Genomic DNA, 14,989 nt, shown 5'->3' with positions numbered 1-14,989 from the left:
AATTACCCATTTTTTGGTACATATATTTTTTATCAATAGAACCAGATTTGACATTTATTAAAATGAAATTCAATTCAATTCAATTCAGCTTTATTTGTATAGCGCTGAAAATGAAAGTGGTGTGTTTCATGCCGTTTTGTAAATAATACATACTTAAAGTTTTATTTTAAAGACAAACATTTAATTTAAATTTAAAAAAAAAAAATATATATATATATATATATATATATATATATATATATATATATATATATATATATATATATTTATATTAAATACAGTTTACAAATAGGCAATAAAAAATTGAATGATTATATAGTTAGGTATTTAATTTTATTGGCTTACTTATTTATGTCAAATGGGAGGGCAGAAAATATAATGTTGGCAGATTTAATAAAAATATGAACAACTGGTCTGACCTGTCTCTAAAAATTCATCCAAAAAATAAGGGAACAGGAAATGATTTCAGCCTCATGAGGTGAGGAGGTCACTGCTGACTCTCACATTTGTGTTTTCCTCACCTCAGTACCAGAGGAAAATCTCCAGACTTATTATCTCAGGAAATTCATGACAAGCAGACCCAGAGAGATGCGCAAAATCCCCACGGGGGCTTGAAAAATGCACACAATCTCATTGCAGACTTACAGAGCTTCAGAAGCCAGTTTAACCCTTGACATGACAATGAGAGAGTGCACAACTGTGAAAACACAATCCAGAGCACTTTAAAGGGGTCATGAACCGACTAATCCAAATTTCCTTCATCTTTTGACACATAAGAGGTCATTACGTTATAAAAACATCCTGAAAGTTTAAGAACACAAAATATGCTTGTTTGTCTAAAAACAGCTTGTATTAAAACTAATCGGCCAAAACGACACGATGTGAATTGTGCCACTCTGTTTAGCTCCACCCACTACTTGTATATATCACTGTTTAGCTCCACCCACTTCTTCCATACTACTGTTTGTTTAGCTCTGCCCACCGATTTTACATCACTCTGTCTCGCTCCACCCACTGGTTCTGCATCCCTGACTGTTTAGCTTCATATACTGCTTCTACATCACTGTCTGTTTAGCTTCACCCACTGCTTCTACATTACTGTCTGTTTAGCTCCGCCCACTGATTTTAAATCAGTCTGTTTTGCTCCACCCACTGCTTATACAGCAGTCTGTTTAGCTCCGCCCACTGCTTCCACATCATTCTCTCTTTAGCTTTGTTCTTCTCTCTTTAGCTTTGTTCTTGTTCTTTGTGCTTCTACGTGACTGTTTAGCTCCGCCCACTGCTTTTACATCACTGCCTCTTTAGCTCCGCCCACAGATTCACACATGCAGCGTCTAGTTTTGAAACACATATCTTCAAGTTGCTTTCCTTCTGATTCCAGCATTAAAAGAGTGGATTCATTTCATTTCAAATACAGTTCCAGACATAGTCATTACTTTCAGAAAGCCTGAAACTTAAAGACAATGCCGTAGAGACAATATTGGATGGAATGTGGCACCACATAAGTGATAAACTGTGTTTATTTCATACCTCTCTGTCTGCCGTTACAGATTGTTTGACGTGTACTCAGTTTTTATGCATTTTTAACCTAAATCACAGCAGTGTCCACCTATGAAGGATATAATCTGTCAAATATACATGCAGAAGTCTACATCTGTGACACAAAGCTGCCATTTTAAACTTTCAAAAATGTTTTAATGTATGAAACCAATGAAATCAGTGGACGTTTCCATCAGGGTGGACAATTCTTCATGTCTAGTCAAACAATGTTCTTCAGAAATTAACCTATTACTTATAAATGATGACATTTGTGCTGTAAAAAGCTTCATAACATTATAAGTGAACCTCAAAATATGCATTTCATCTCCTCTTCAACATCAAAACAAATGAACCGCAGGATGCTTGCTGTTCTCCGTCATGTGTGTATCTGTTTTGCAGTGATTTCGAGAGGCTGTTAGTGGCTGATTTAGAAGCAGGTAGTAAAACATTTTCTGCACACTGTGAGCCAATCTGGGCCCTGTCGGCGGGCTGGGGGCCGATTTCACTGACAGCTCTGGCAGGTATCGTCTATGTGGGTGACAGATAATGCACAACAACAACATCAGTTGGAAAACGCTGGACAGATGAGCCGCTGCTGCCTGAGCTGTTTGTGTTTCTGCTCATTAGCATAATAATATAGTGCAGTCATGCTGACACACACATATACAATGAATTTCTGTCTCCAATAGAAATTGGAGTATATTTTGTTCTCTTTTATTTGAATGCAACAACTAAAAGAGACGCCATAAAGACATAAAAACTGAATAGCACACTGGATGCCACTATGTTAACTACAGTTACAATTAAAGTCACAATGAAATGAAGGTTAGGATTGACCTTTTTTCCACTATCGGGATGTACTGCACATTCACTTGAAACAGTCCTAAAATGACAAAAAATGTAAGAGGGTGCATGTTTTCATTCGGGCTATGCTGGCAAATAAAGGAATATTGACTAATGGATAAATTCAGAGCAGAAATGAGAAGAATTCAGTCACAAAATGTCATTTCGAGGGGGAAGGGAAGGTTATGGAGTTTAATTAAAGATTATGATGGCAAATTAATTTTTACAAAATAATGAAATAAACAGATACATTGTTTATGACAAGTACTACTATATACATACAAAAAAAAATAAGAGTAAATTTTGATTCCATGGTGACTTTAATGCTCATGCTCAATGTCTCAATCAAAACAAAGATCATTTTTGTTGTTTGCTTTGTGATAGAAAGAAATTGAAAATGCCTTTGCAGTAATATAATGATAGCAATCCAGATCGTCCAAAATATCATATATATATATATATTTTTTTTAATATATGTATTATATATCTTTGCTCTCAGGAACAAAATAAACATGACAAAAATAACAAAGATGAGAAAACAGCAGTTAAGAAAGCATCTAATAATAGTTATATGAATATATTTGGACTTTTTTTATATATTATTATTATTTTTTTTTTTACATTTTTATTGTTATCATTATAGTTATTATCCTTAAAGTGAACAGGCCTTTAATGGAGATGTTCGGGTGGGAAAACACATTTAAACTATGTTAGCTGTGTCGCTATTTCTTAAATAAGAGATCAATTTATGCTCATAGTTCAGAAGACAAAACCCATGAACATACACTGAAGGATGGACTCAAAATATATTCATAAATTAACAACCCACAAACCACAAAGCTTATAACATAATTTAATAACACAATAATTACACAAAATATGGATATTTGATCAAATGCGTAAACATTAAAGAGCTTAATTGAGAGTTAAAAATGTTGTTCGTCCTTCTGGCAAACAGCTAAAATAAAATAGGTTCAAGATGAACAAATAAAATTTTAAATGAATTGTAAAAATAAAATAAAATTCAAATATAAATCTAATTAAAAATATCAATAAATACTTTTATAGTATATATTTGAAACAAAAACGAGACCCTGACTACCGTCTAGACCTGCAAATGTAGCTTGAATACAAGTCTGTTTACTGTACCTACTTAAACTAGATATACTGTGTAAGCAGCATTAAATATGTGTATTGAAGGTGAAAAGAGCAAATCTAGAACTGAACAACCTGTTGAAGGAGAAAAACCTTCTTAGAAGGAGAAAAACGTTAGTTTACTTTGTAGTAAAAAAAAAAAAAAAACTCAGTCAACATTTTCCACAAGTAGCACTTCAAATCAAGATCTTCTAGAAGAGACCGAAGCTTGAGAATCAAAGCAAAAGAGTGTGGAATCAGAGACAGATGGGGTAAAAATGTGTTGTAGTTTCCCAGTGCATTGCTGTAAGCCAGAAAAATAAATAAACTGTGATTTCAATCACATTTGGTAACATCAAGACTTCAGTAATGTGAGATATTTAGGTAAAAAGTATAATATTTAGGACAGGATTAAATAAGGTTATCTATTTTTTTGCATAATATATTTTTTTTCCAGTTTACTGCCTCAGTTACATTCGTAGAAATGTAAGATCAGAGGTGGAGAAACTTAAATTAAATTGAAATGCTAGTCTTTTGCACTGTGCACAATAAGCCTGGTGGCATATATTTATAAAGTACTCTTACATCATGTGTAAAGGACCATTTTGAACATTAAAAATGGGTTTTTAAAAACCTGTTTTATCTGATTCTCACTTTCACTTGTTCAGAGGTAAAAGTCAAGCAGGGAGCAAGTCAAACCTGTCGACTGTCGAGTGCTGACAGATTCATTTAACACCTCAGCTTTTCTGAACTAATGGGACGTGTTTTCATCCCATTTCTGGATTATTCAGCAGTTCTGCAGTCTCACTTTAGTTTCCACACACACACACATACACAAGCATATGTTTCTCCTACATTAATTTTCTTTAAAACATGCTGACAAAGTTAAAAACAGACATTGCTGGCTACTAAAGAAGAAGAAAAAAGATCTCTGTAATATGTCAATTGACTCCAATGTGATTATATTATCAAAAGAAAGCTTTTGGATAAGTATAATGTTTCTAATACTTTTAATGTATATAATAAAAAATATTCTTGCAGAAACAGTAATTTGGTGTGAATTTAACCTTACTGCAAGTGTTTTCAAACTGTTATAAAGAAATAATTTCAATAATCTTTACAAACATAAAATCATAAAAATTAACATTTATTCATTCCTTCGGCTTAGTCCCTGTATTTAACAGGGGTCACCACAGCAGAATGAACCGTCAGTTAATCCAGCATATGTTTTACACAAGGATGCCCTTCCAGCTGCAACCCAGTATTGGGAAATACCCATACAGTCTCGCACACTACGGCCAGTTTAGTTTATTCAGTTCACCTATAGCGCATGTGTTTGGACTGTGGGGGAAACCGGAGCACACGGAAGAAACCAACACAGTCTCAAAGTAAGTCGTAACTTTTTAATTTATTGGATAATTCGTATGAATTAATACAATCTAATTAGTACAGTTTAGTTTGATTTGCTCATCACCCAATGACGGTTGTTAGGGGTGGGGTTGGGGGCCACGCCTCCTTTTTAAAATCGTACATTTTCGTACGACTGAACTCTAAACTGCTCTAAACTGACAAAACGTAAAATACTTACGTTTCCTCGTGAGATCAGGCTGGAGGAAACCCACGCCAATATGTGGAAAACATGCAAACTCCACACATGACAACTGTCCCAACAGTGACTCAAACCTGCGACCTTCTTGTTGTGATGTGACAGTGCTAACCACTGACCCACCGTGCCGCAAAATAACAGTGAATTCTTATTTTCCATTAGTTAAAAGGTCTGTCATGAATAAATAAACTGATTCAAATGATTCATTTAAAAAAGATTCACTCAGAAATAATAAAAAAAAAACTACAGTTTTGCTTTGAAATGTATAAATATACCACTCATATTTGTGTGGAACAGAGAAAAGTAGACAGCATTATGTCTAAAATGTTACTCGCTCTGCATTAAATTATTGTATGATGAACTGTTGTACAATATCAACATCACTAATACCCATACCTGTCAACATTGGGATGTGAAAATAAGAGATATGCCCAATAAGGGGTACAGAATCCGTTTGGGAAACAGTGTCTATTTATTACTATGGAGCGCACAAGCTGACAGTCACGCACCGCTAAATGACTATCTTGAGGATTTCATAGGAGTGGCGACAGCACCTGTAATGAAAAGGAAAGGGAATCCCACGGTTTTTATATTTATTTCCAAGTGTTTTCATGCCTAAATAAATAGAAAGCACAAAATAGACTAACAATTAAGAGCAAGAGGCGGCCCCTGGTGGTTGGGCGGTATGGGTTGCATAAAGCGGGAATCGGCAATGTGAAGCTTATTGCCACCCTTCAGAGAACTGCGGGAGAAATATGGAAAAATACCTTTATGGGATGATAATGGGATAAAACTGTAAAATACGGGAAAATTCTGGGAAATACGGGAGGGTTGACAGGTATGCTAATATCTGTGATTGCACTCAAATACTAATATTCTGCTATGCTTTTGCAAAAACTTCTGCAAAAACTAGGCTTTTGCTTATGTGTTATTATTATGTAACTATATCATATTTTATAAATACCATACAAAATTAATCAAATTTTTTCTGACTTAAATTGAACGTAAAGGCCACACTGTGGCTCAGTTGCCCAGTTGGCATATTTGTGTGGAGTTTGCTTGTTCTCCATGTGTTGGCGTGGGTTTCCTCTGGGTGCTCCAGTTTCCCCCACAGTCTAAAGACATGTGTTATAGGTGAATCGAATTAACTAAGTTGTCCATAGTGTTTGTGTGTGAATGAGACTGTATGGATGTTTTACAGTACTGGGTTGCAGCTGGAAGGGCATCTTCTGTATAAAACATATTATTAGTTAGCGGTCCACTGATGAATAAAGGGACTAAAGCCGAAGGAAAATGAATGAATGAAAATGTGTTACTTTACACCACTGCTCATAAACCACCTTAATCGAGTACAACTATAGGTCTTACCTATTTCATTATACAATTTTGTGTCCTTGTAAACCACATAAACAAGTACACACAAACACTGACAAACTGAAAAAAACTAAGGCAATTTAATACCAGGGAGACAAAATGGAAAAGAGAGAGAGTCGCATTCTGGCATCTTTGCAGCCCTTTTGCACTGATTTACTGCTCTAGTCAATTATGTGCCTGGACTCCAGCAATGCGTTTGTGCAGCCAACTGCAAAATATTCAAGTGCTCTGTAATTAGTGAGTGATGTCTGCCATTGATTTAACAGTAAACAAAGCACGTTATGCTTTTCCCCGCGAGAGCTCAGACGCCCGCAAAGGTTTGAGAGATTTGAGGCGTCTGCCATTTTTTTGGTGTCAGCTGAGAGGATTCTCTGAGTTAATAGGCTTTGTTGATCTTGAAAGTCAATAGGCTGGGTTCCACAGAATTCCTTCATGTTGTCCCAACATTAATCGATTAGGTCGACTTATTTGTTTAACAAACAATTAATTGTCCCCCCAAAAAACTTAAGAATTGTGTTGATTCAACTCATCTTGAATGACTAGTTTCAACATGTGGCAAAAACTATATTTTGAGTGAGGGTTGGGTTTAGGGGTAGCTGCTCAACTTTTTTTTTTTGCAGTAACTGAAGTTCTGTGTGCTGTAGTTGTACCTACTCATTTATTACAGTTTACTCAACTCTTGTTTAATTTTGAGCAAACTAATGACAGGTAAGGGGCTGGAAATTTTACTTAAACCAGCCATTTAGGTCAACTTAAAAAATAATTATTTGGCACAAATTCAACAGCTTGAATTTTATTGCAGCCAGTTGCTTTAAAATATTTAAGTTAACTCCTAATCCAGATTTGCCACCCTCACTTGGGAAATCTTTGTTTATAAAGTGGAAGTAACATGGTATATGTCCGTTTCGAGATCTGTTTATCAATTGTACCCTTAAATCCTAAGGCAAGAGTTCAAGATACCAAGACATGAGTTTTATAAATATCTGAAAATTCGCCATTTGATAATTAGTCATGAAAAGAGAGGTCAATTATCCCTAAAGCTCTCCAATATAGAGGAGATTTTGGTGAATTCTGAACCTTTAAAAGTGTGTGGCAAAAACGCGTGGCAAAGAGATTTGGAATATAATTTTAATGATGATCAGTGGGAGACTTTATGCCAGAATACTCTCATTCCCCTTTCCAATAACAAAATAGTAGAGCAAAATTATAAATTTATGCATAGGATGTATCTGAATCCACTTCGATTCAGCAAATTGCACCCCAATGCATCATCCAGGTGTCACAGATGTAAAACCTATTCAGGATCAATCATGCATGTTTTTTGAGAATGCAAAAAGCTCAAATTTTTCTAAAAAAGCACTCCAGGACTTTACAGCCAAAGCTTTGCAAATTTCATTGGACAACACACCAACACTACACCTGTTTGGTACAGAACTGAAGACACTTGATCCTGCTTCAATAAAGAGACTCTGCATCATTTCCTATCTAGCAAAAAAATGTATTTTGCTCAACTGGAACCAACAAAAGCCTCCAACATTAGAACTGTTTATACAACCCTTGAATGAAACTATGCCCTTGGAACAATATACATACTACTTAAGAAACAAAGGAGATGTCTTTCAAAAAATATAGATGCCTCTAATGATTCTCTGAACACCCCTGATGTATTTTCATAATATGTGTAACTTTACTCAATCACAGCATAACTTTATATGTGTATTACAACTTTTGTATTCTGTTTGTATGTTTTTTTTTTTCATGACTTTTGCTGCTAGACTTGTCGGCTGATATTCTTGTCTTTGTCCTTTTGTGTTTATGTTTGTATGTTCATTAAAACCAATAAACAAAGAATAAAAAATAAAAAGTGAACTCAACTTTTTATTTTTTTTACAGAGTGAGTGCCTTAAACTTTTGTGTTTTCTTAACTTTCTATTGTTTGCTGTTACTTAAGCCATCAGGTTTTGTAAACAAAGTTTTAAATTATTAAGACTCCATATTTTTGGTCAACTGAACATACAATCAGAAGTTTAACAAAAAAATTGTTCAACTTAATATATTATGTGGATTAAACATGCACACAAGTTTGTACAACCAACTGACCCTTAAGTTGAGCAAACTCAAAAATGTCCTGAAGCTTTTTGCCTATGAAGTGTCCTCATAAGTGAGTGTGTGTGTGTGTGTGTGTGTGTGTGTGCGTGTGTGCGTGTGTGCGTGTGTGCGTGTGTGTGTGTGTGTGTGTGTGTGTGTGTGTGTGTGTGTGTGTGTGTGTGTGTGATGTCAGATTAATCTCAGTTCAGCATTAACTCCGCACTGTCCCTGATGGTATTAATATGAATAATTAAGATCTCCCCTCACTCACAGTCTGTTCATTATTCAACTCAATATTCCTGCTTTTCCATTTTCTTTCTGAAGCATTTGTAGACAGAAGCTAAGTGGGAGACATTTATGATTTGCTTTGTTTAATATTCCCGAGCCCTTCTCTCTGTTTTAAAGGAACAGTTCGCCTCCAAAATATAGTTTTATCATAATTTATTCTCCCTCATGTGGTTTTAAACCTTTTTGCGTTTGATTCTTCTGTCGAACACAAATAAGGTATTTTGAAGAATGCTAGTTGCTGGCACCCATTGACTCCCATAGTATTTTACTATGAAATGACTTTAAATTACTATGGTAGTCAATCAATTCCAGCTACCAGGATTTTTCAAAATATCCTCTTTTATGTTCAACAGAAAAAAGAAACTCAAATCAGTTTTGAACAAGTGAAGGGTGAGTAAATGATGACAGAATTACGTTTTTGGGGGTGAACTATCCCTTTAAATAAGTCAGATAAATAATAATATAATTTTAAAAAAATCATGTCTATGATATTGTTTTTAGTTTTGTTATGACTTCTGGCTTTTGCGCTCATTTTCAATATCAGGAACAGTGGGAGACTTTATGCCAGAATACTCTCATTCCCCTTTCCAATAACAAAATAGTAGAGCAAAATTATAAATTTATGCATAGGATGTATCTGAATCCACTTCGATTCAGCAAATTGCACCCCAATGCATCATCCAGGTGTCACAGATGTAAAACCTATTCTGGATCAATCATGCATGTTTTTTGAGAATGCAAAAAGCTCAAATTTTTCTAAAAAAGCACTCCAGGACTTTACAGCCAAAGCTTTGCAAATTTCATTGGACAACACACCAACACTACACCTGTTTGGTACAGAACTGAAGACACTTGATCCTGCTTCAATAAAGAGACTCTGCATCATTTCCTATCTAGCAAAAAAATGTATTTTGCTCAACTGGAACCAACAAAAGCCTCCAACATTAGAACTGTTTCTACAACCCTTGAATGAAACTATGCCCTTGGAACAATATACATACTACTTAAGAAACAAAGGAGATGTCTTTCAAAAAATATAGATGCCTCTAATGATTCTCTGAACACCCCTGATGTATTTTCATAATATGTGTAACTTTACTCAATCACAGCATAACTTTATATGTGTATTACAACTTTTGTATTCTGTTTGTATGTTTTTTTTTTTCATGACTTTTGCTGCTAGACTTGTCGGCTGATATTCTTGTCTTTGTCCTTTTGTGTTTATGTTTGTATGTTCATTAAAACCAATAAACAAAGAATAAAAAATAAAAAGTAAACTCAACTTTTTATTTTTTTTACAGAGTGAGTGCCTTAAACTTTTGTGTTTACACAAAAGTTTAAAACACATCAGGGCTCTGTCACGAGTCCTCTGTGTTTGCAGTCTTGAGTGTTGGATCTGAACTTTGGCGGTCGATGATGGTGAGAACACAATGACCAAAGAACGCTTAAGAATGCATATTGAGAAATAGCCATAGCCCATTTTAAACAGTAATACTGGTAAAATCCTGAAAATTTCTAGAACGACTTTACCGGTAAATGCATTACAGCATTGTTCACACAGGCAAGAACGTTCTGGAATTTTCCCAGAAAGGACCATTCACACATCCATTCCAAAATACAGGTAAATTCTGACATCATTAACCATAAATGAGCTCTAAACGGCTGCGCTTGTATTTGTAAACATATAGGGGGTCGGGCTTTTGTTGATGGTTTCACTTTGTCATTCATGAAGCTGCTTTGTCCCAGAGACATCCAAAGGCAGAAGTGTAAACTTCAGCTAAATATTAACATATTTGATTTTATTACAAATTCTTTGGATGGATAAGTTCAGTGAACAACTTCGATGAAATCATGGAGAAACATTTTGCATGTCGAGATGTAATGTACATAATGACTGCATCCAATACTGCCTACTACACAGTAGGTACTGCATTTACATTTAAACATACTACCCTGCTGTTAGAAAAGTATGTTCTATTTTTTGGTGTTTTTAGACTGTGGGAGGAAACCGGAGGAGCTGGGGAAAACCCACGCAAAAATGGGGAGAACATGCAAACTCTGCGCAGGGAGTGCCGATTGGCTCAATTAGAACTTGAACCTTTTACCCTTTTGTTGCAGTAGCGCTAGCCACTGAGCCGCCGTCTCGCCCAATCACAGAATGAGGAGGAGGAAGGAGGAAAGGGAGGGGGGTGGGTTCCAAAAACGAAGATAGGGAATGAAGTTTAGGCAGAATGTTTATAGTAGTTTTAGAATGATCTGATAGGCTAGCTGAAGATTAGCGATAAGGATCAGCTGTAGTCGATCATATCACATGATCCTCTCGAAATTACTTTGTAAAACTTAAATTATGAAAATTATATTTTTACATCACTTTTCTACATCGATGGACAAGTGCACAGGCATTGCTGACAAAGAGTATTTGTTTGTGTGCATGGAAATGTATTATCCTCCCTCTTAAATTTGTTCCAATCCGTGTCCTGAAACACACCCCAAGGGAGCGATTCATTTGCGAATGAATCCCTGTTATGAACGACTCGTTCACTTAGCCGACAATATTACAAGTTTCTAGCAAAGCAAAATATCTTATCATATTTTATTTAAATTGTTTGGTGATTTTATTCAACAAAACTAGCATAAGCCTAGAATTTAATGCGAGTTAGTGCTACTTTGCAGTTAGAGACTGCAGTACCATCAATAGGCCTAATTGTTTAGCACAAACGTTTGTATCATACAAAATCATTTAAAAAAATCTTACCTATGAAATGTTTTGCCTTTGTGCTTTGTTTTCTTTGTTTACCCGTAAATACACCCAAACACAGCGCTAAAGTCCAGGATCTTCACACTGGCTTTAGTCTTGACTAGTGCTGTTGAATCAATGACATTTGTCCTGGGAGCACTGTACAATGTGGCAGCACTATTGATGCAAGCTCAGGGTCCGAATGTGATATCTAGTGTATATATCTGTGATCCCTAACCCTAACATCAGAACCATTCAAATACAATGTTGGTAGGATAAAATGTCAGGACACCTGCAAATTTTTCGGTATTGTTACAACCTCTCTTTCTGGAAAATTTCTGGAACGAATTAACCGGTATTTTTACAAAAGGCCTGTTCACACATACAGACTTTTACGGAAAATTGCCGGTAACTTTCCCGGAAGGTTTGTTTGTGTGTAAGGCTATTGTCATCTGTACACAAAACATTTTAAATGCTAATTCAAAAAGTGTCAACAATATAAAACACCCAATATAAACCAAGAAAAGGACCTTGATGGTTGATTTTCTAAAGCTTCTGACTACCATTGTTTTTCTCCCTGTCAATTAGAAACGCCATCTGACTGCAGCTCTGGCTGTAAATACTCCAGCTGGAAAACATCAATATTGCATAGCTGTTTCCAAATATGGATCCCAGTCCAAGCCAACCAGCAACAATGACTGATGAAAGTGAGGTAAAATCAGAGTACGTCCCCATTCCAACACTCCCATTAGATTAACAGAAGTAATCTGCAGGCTCGATATGGATTAGGCCTAGGATTTGGAGTTGGGAATCCAATGCGTCGTCTTTGTATGTGTGTATGTGGTTGATCATTGGACCGCCTGCTGTGATCAGATTATAATAATGGATTTAATGAAGCAAATTTCTTTAAAAAAAACTGCGTTATGCAACATCAGTTCATTTTGGCGGCTCTAATGCAGATTGATAAGGGAAATTTTAATGTGATCTATATCAAGTTTAAATGCGTAAGCTATTCTGACCTGCAATATCTAACTAAACCTTTAACATTAATGTCCTGTGGATGGAAATAAACAGAGGGGGTGGATCTCATAATCCTCTGGAGCTACTTTATCTGGGAAGAGGAAATAAATCAATATATTCATCATATATTTAAATAAGTGAATGAGACAAAAAGACAAAAGAGCTTTCAATGTTATTGAGAACGTCCGTTGTTAGTAGATGGCCAAATTAATCTTTATGCTACAGAAAAATAAGCTCAGATATAGGTCGGAAATGTGAAAATCTAATTTAAATTCCATCAGGACAATGTAATGGAAGTTAAAATAATGTAATGGAAAGCACAATTGCTGTTATGTACTTTTCTGATATAATGTGTTAGGGTTTAGAGCACAGTCCTTTAAAGATAAAGCGACTGAAGCCCAGGCACACATAGACAGCCAGTGACTCTATTATTCATAAAGTACTTGGAAAGACAAAGCAGCTTTTGAGTTTAAGTGCTTGATTCTTTCATTACCCAACAGCCACTCCAGCTTCAAGTTTTATTTTGTTTTGTTTTTTACCTCTGAATTGCTGACTACTGGCCTTATACAAAAGTAAAAAAATAGCATGTAATGTAATGTGTATTTATATAGCGCATTCGTTGTATATATAGCGCATACACCCAAAGCGTTTCACAATCAGGGGTTGGGGTGCTGCAAGTGGATGCTGATCCACTTGGATGATGCGACAGCAGCCACAGGACAATGGCACCTGTGCCCTCACCACACACCAGCTATTAGAGAAGTAAAGAGACAGTGATAGAGACAATTCAGTGAATGGGTATGATTGGGAAGCCATGATCGTAAAGGCGGATTGAGAGATTTTGGCCTGGACACCAGGGTTACACCCCTTCTCTTTACGAGAAGTGCCATAGGATTTTTAATAACCACAGAGAGTCAGGACCTCGGTTTAGCATCTCATCCGAAAGACGGCGCCCACTGACAGTATAGTGTATCCTTCACTTTTACTGGGGCATTAGGAATCACACAGACCGCAGGTTGAACAGGTTGAGGTTAGGGGTCTGAAATACGGGAGACTCCCGGGAAAAACAGGAGTGTTGGCAGGTATAATCACACATACACTCTGTACTCTGACTACTTCAAAATTGTTGATAAGCTATGGTCGGCATTTCTCTAATCGGTGCAGATTAGCCTTACGCTAAGGAGGGGTTTGGGAACAAATGAATCGCTGAACGAATCATAAGGGAGTCGCTGGGATAATTAGGAAAAAATAAAAACATATTATAAGACAATGAAAGTATTTTTTGACCTTGCATGCATGTCAGCCTGTTGTTGGAGACTTCCAAAACCAAAAATCTGAAAAGATAAAAGAGGATACAATGTGTAAAAGGTAATGTTTTCAGCATGGTTTTCAGTGCAACTACGCTCAACAAGGCATCCCAAACGACATGACAACACTAGCTTGTTGCAAAATGGCTGGTAATGTTAATGCAATCCTCCTATAACTAACAGGTCTGGTGTTTGGGAGCACTTCAGTTTCCCAGTAAGTTATGAGGGTGATGACAAAAGAAGGGTGGATAAAAATAAACAACGATATGTCACATGTCCTACATGACAGCAACCTACATTAAACATTGCTTTGAACAGGGCAAAACAAATGAGCAAGGCGATTGGTACTTTTATAGCCGTGGAGATGAGACCTATACTTTGTAGTGGAAAATTTGTGTTTTTATAAAATGTTAAATATAATTGAGCCCAGTTACATTATTCCTTTATGAGGCCATTTCAGTCAGACAATATTTCTGCTTTCATATCATGAAAAACAAAATTGTCCTTTTTTCTATTAATTAAACTACTTCAACATTACATTTCATTTTTTTATAAGGAGCTTTTTGGTTTTGGGTATGAAGAAGGTTTTGTTTTATTTACTGCTTAGAAGAAACCCCAGAAGATAAGTGAAGTATAGCTCCATCACTGTTCAAAGTAAAAGAAAAAAATAAATCATATTTTTTTCTGATGTTAGTTTTAATTAATAAAAAAAAAATCAAAGAAATTTTTTGGCATTTTTTTACTGTATCGAAAACATACCGAACTGTAACACCACAGTGTTGTGGTTGAAAGAAAGAAAGAAAGAAAGAAAGAAAGAAAGAAAGAAAGAAAGAAAGAAAGAAAGAAAGAAAGAAAGGGATAAATGAATGGATGGATGAATGAATGAATGAATGAATGAATGAATGAATGAATGAATGAATGAATGAAAGAGGGAGGGATGGTTGGAAAGAAAGTTAGAGGGAGGGATTGTTGGCAGAAAAGAAAGGGATGGATGGATGGATGGAGGATGGATGGATGGATGGATGGATGGATGGATGGATGGATGGATGGATG

The 14,989-nt window shown here is 35.8% G+C and overlaps 1 protein-coding gene across 47 annotated transcripts in view; it reads right to left on the bottom strand.

Moving 5' to 3' along the window:
* mapk10 (mitogen-activated protein kinase 10) overlaps positions 1–14,989 on the bottom strand; it is a 135,019-nt gene that overhangs the window by 100,154 nt on the left and 19,876 nt on the right. For 17 of the 47 annotated variants that reach the window (XM_087300197.1, XM_087300174.1, XM_087300172.1 and 14 more), the window contains 1 exon segment: positions 13,917–13,963. The exons of the other annotated variants lie outside the window; for them this stretch is intronic. The gene's annotated coding sequence lies outside the window, so the exon portion shown is untranslated. 47 annotated transcript variants of the gene reach the window in all.

The sequence above is a fragment of the Danio rerio genome, chromosome 21, assembly GCF_052040795.2.
Source record: "Danio rerio strain M-AB ecotype USA chromosome 21, GRCz13ab, whole genome shotgun sequence".
Taxonomy (NCBI): domain Eukaryota; kingdom Metazoa; phylum Chordata; class Actinopteri; order Cypriniformes; family Danionidae; genus Danio; species Danio rerio.
This window is presented reverse-complemented; position numbering and strand designations above follow the sequence as displayed.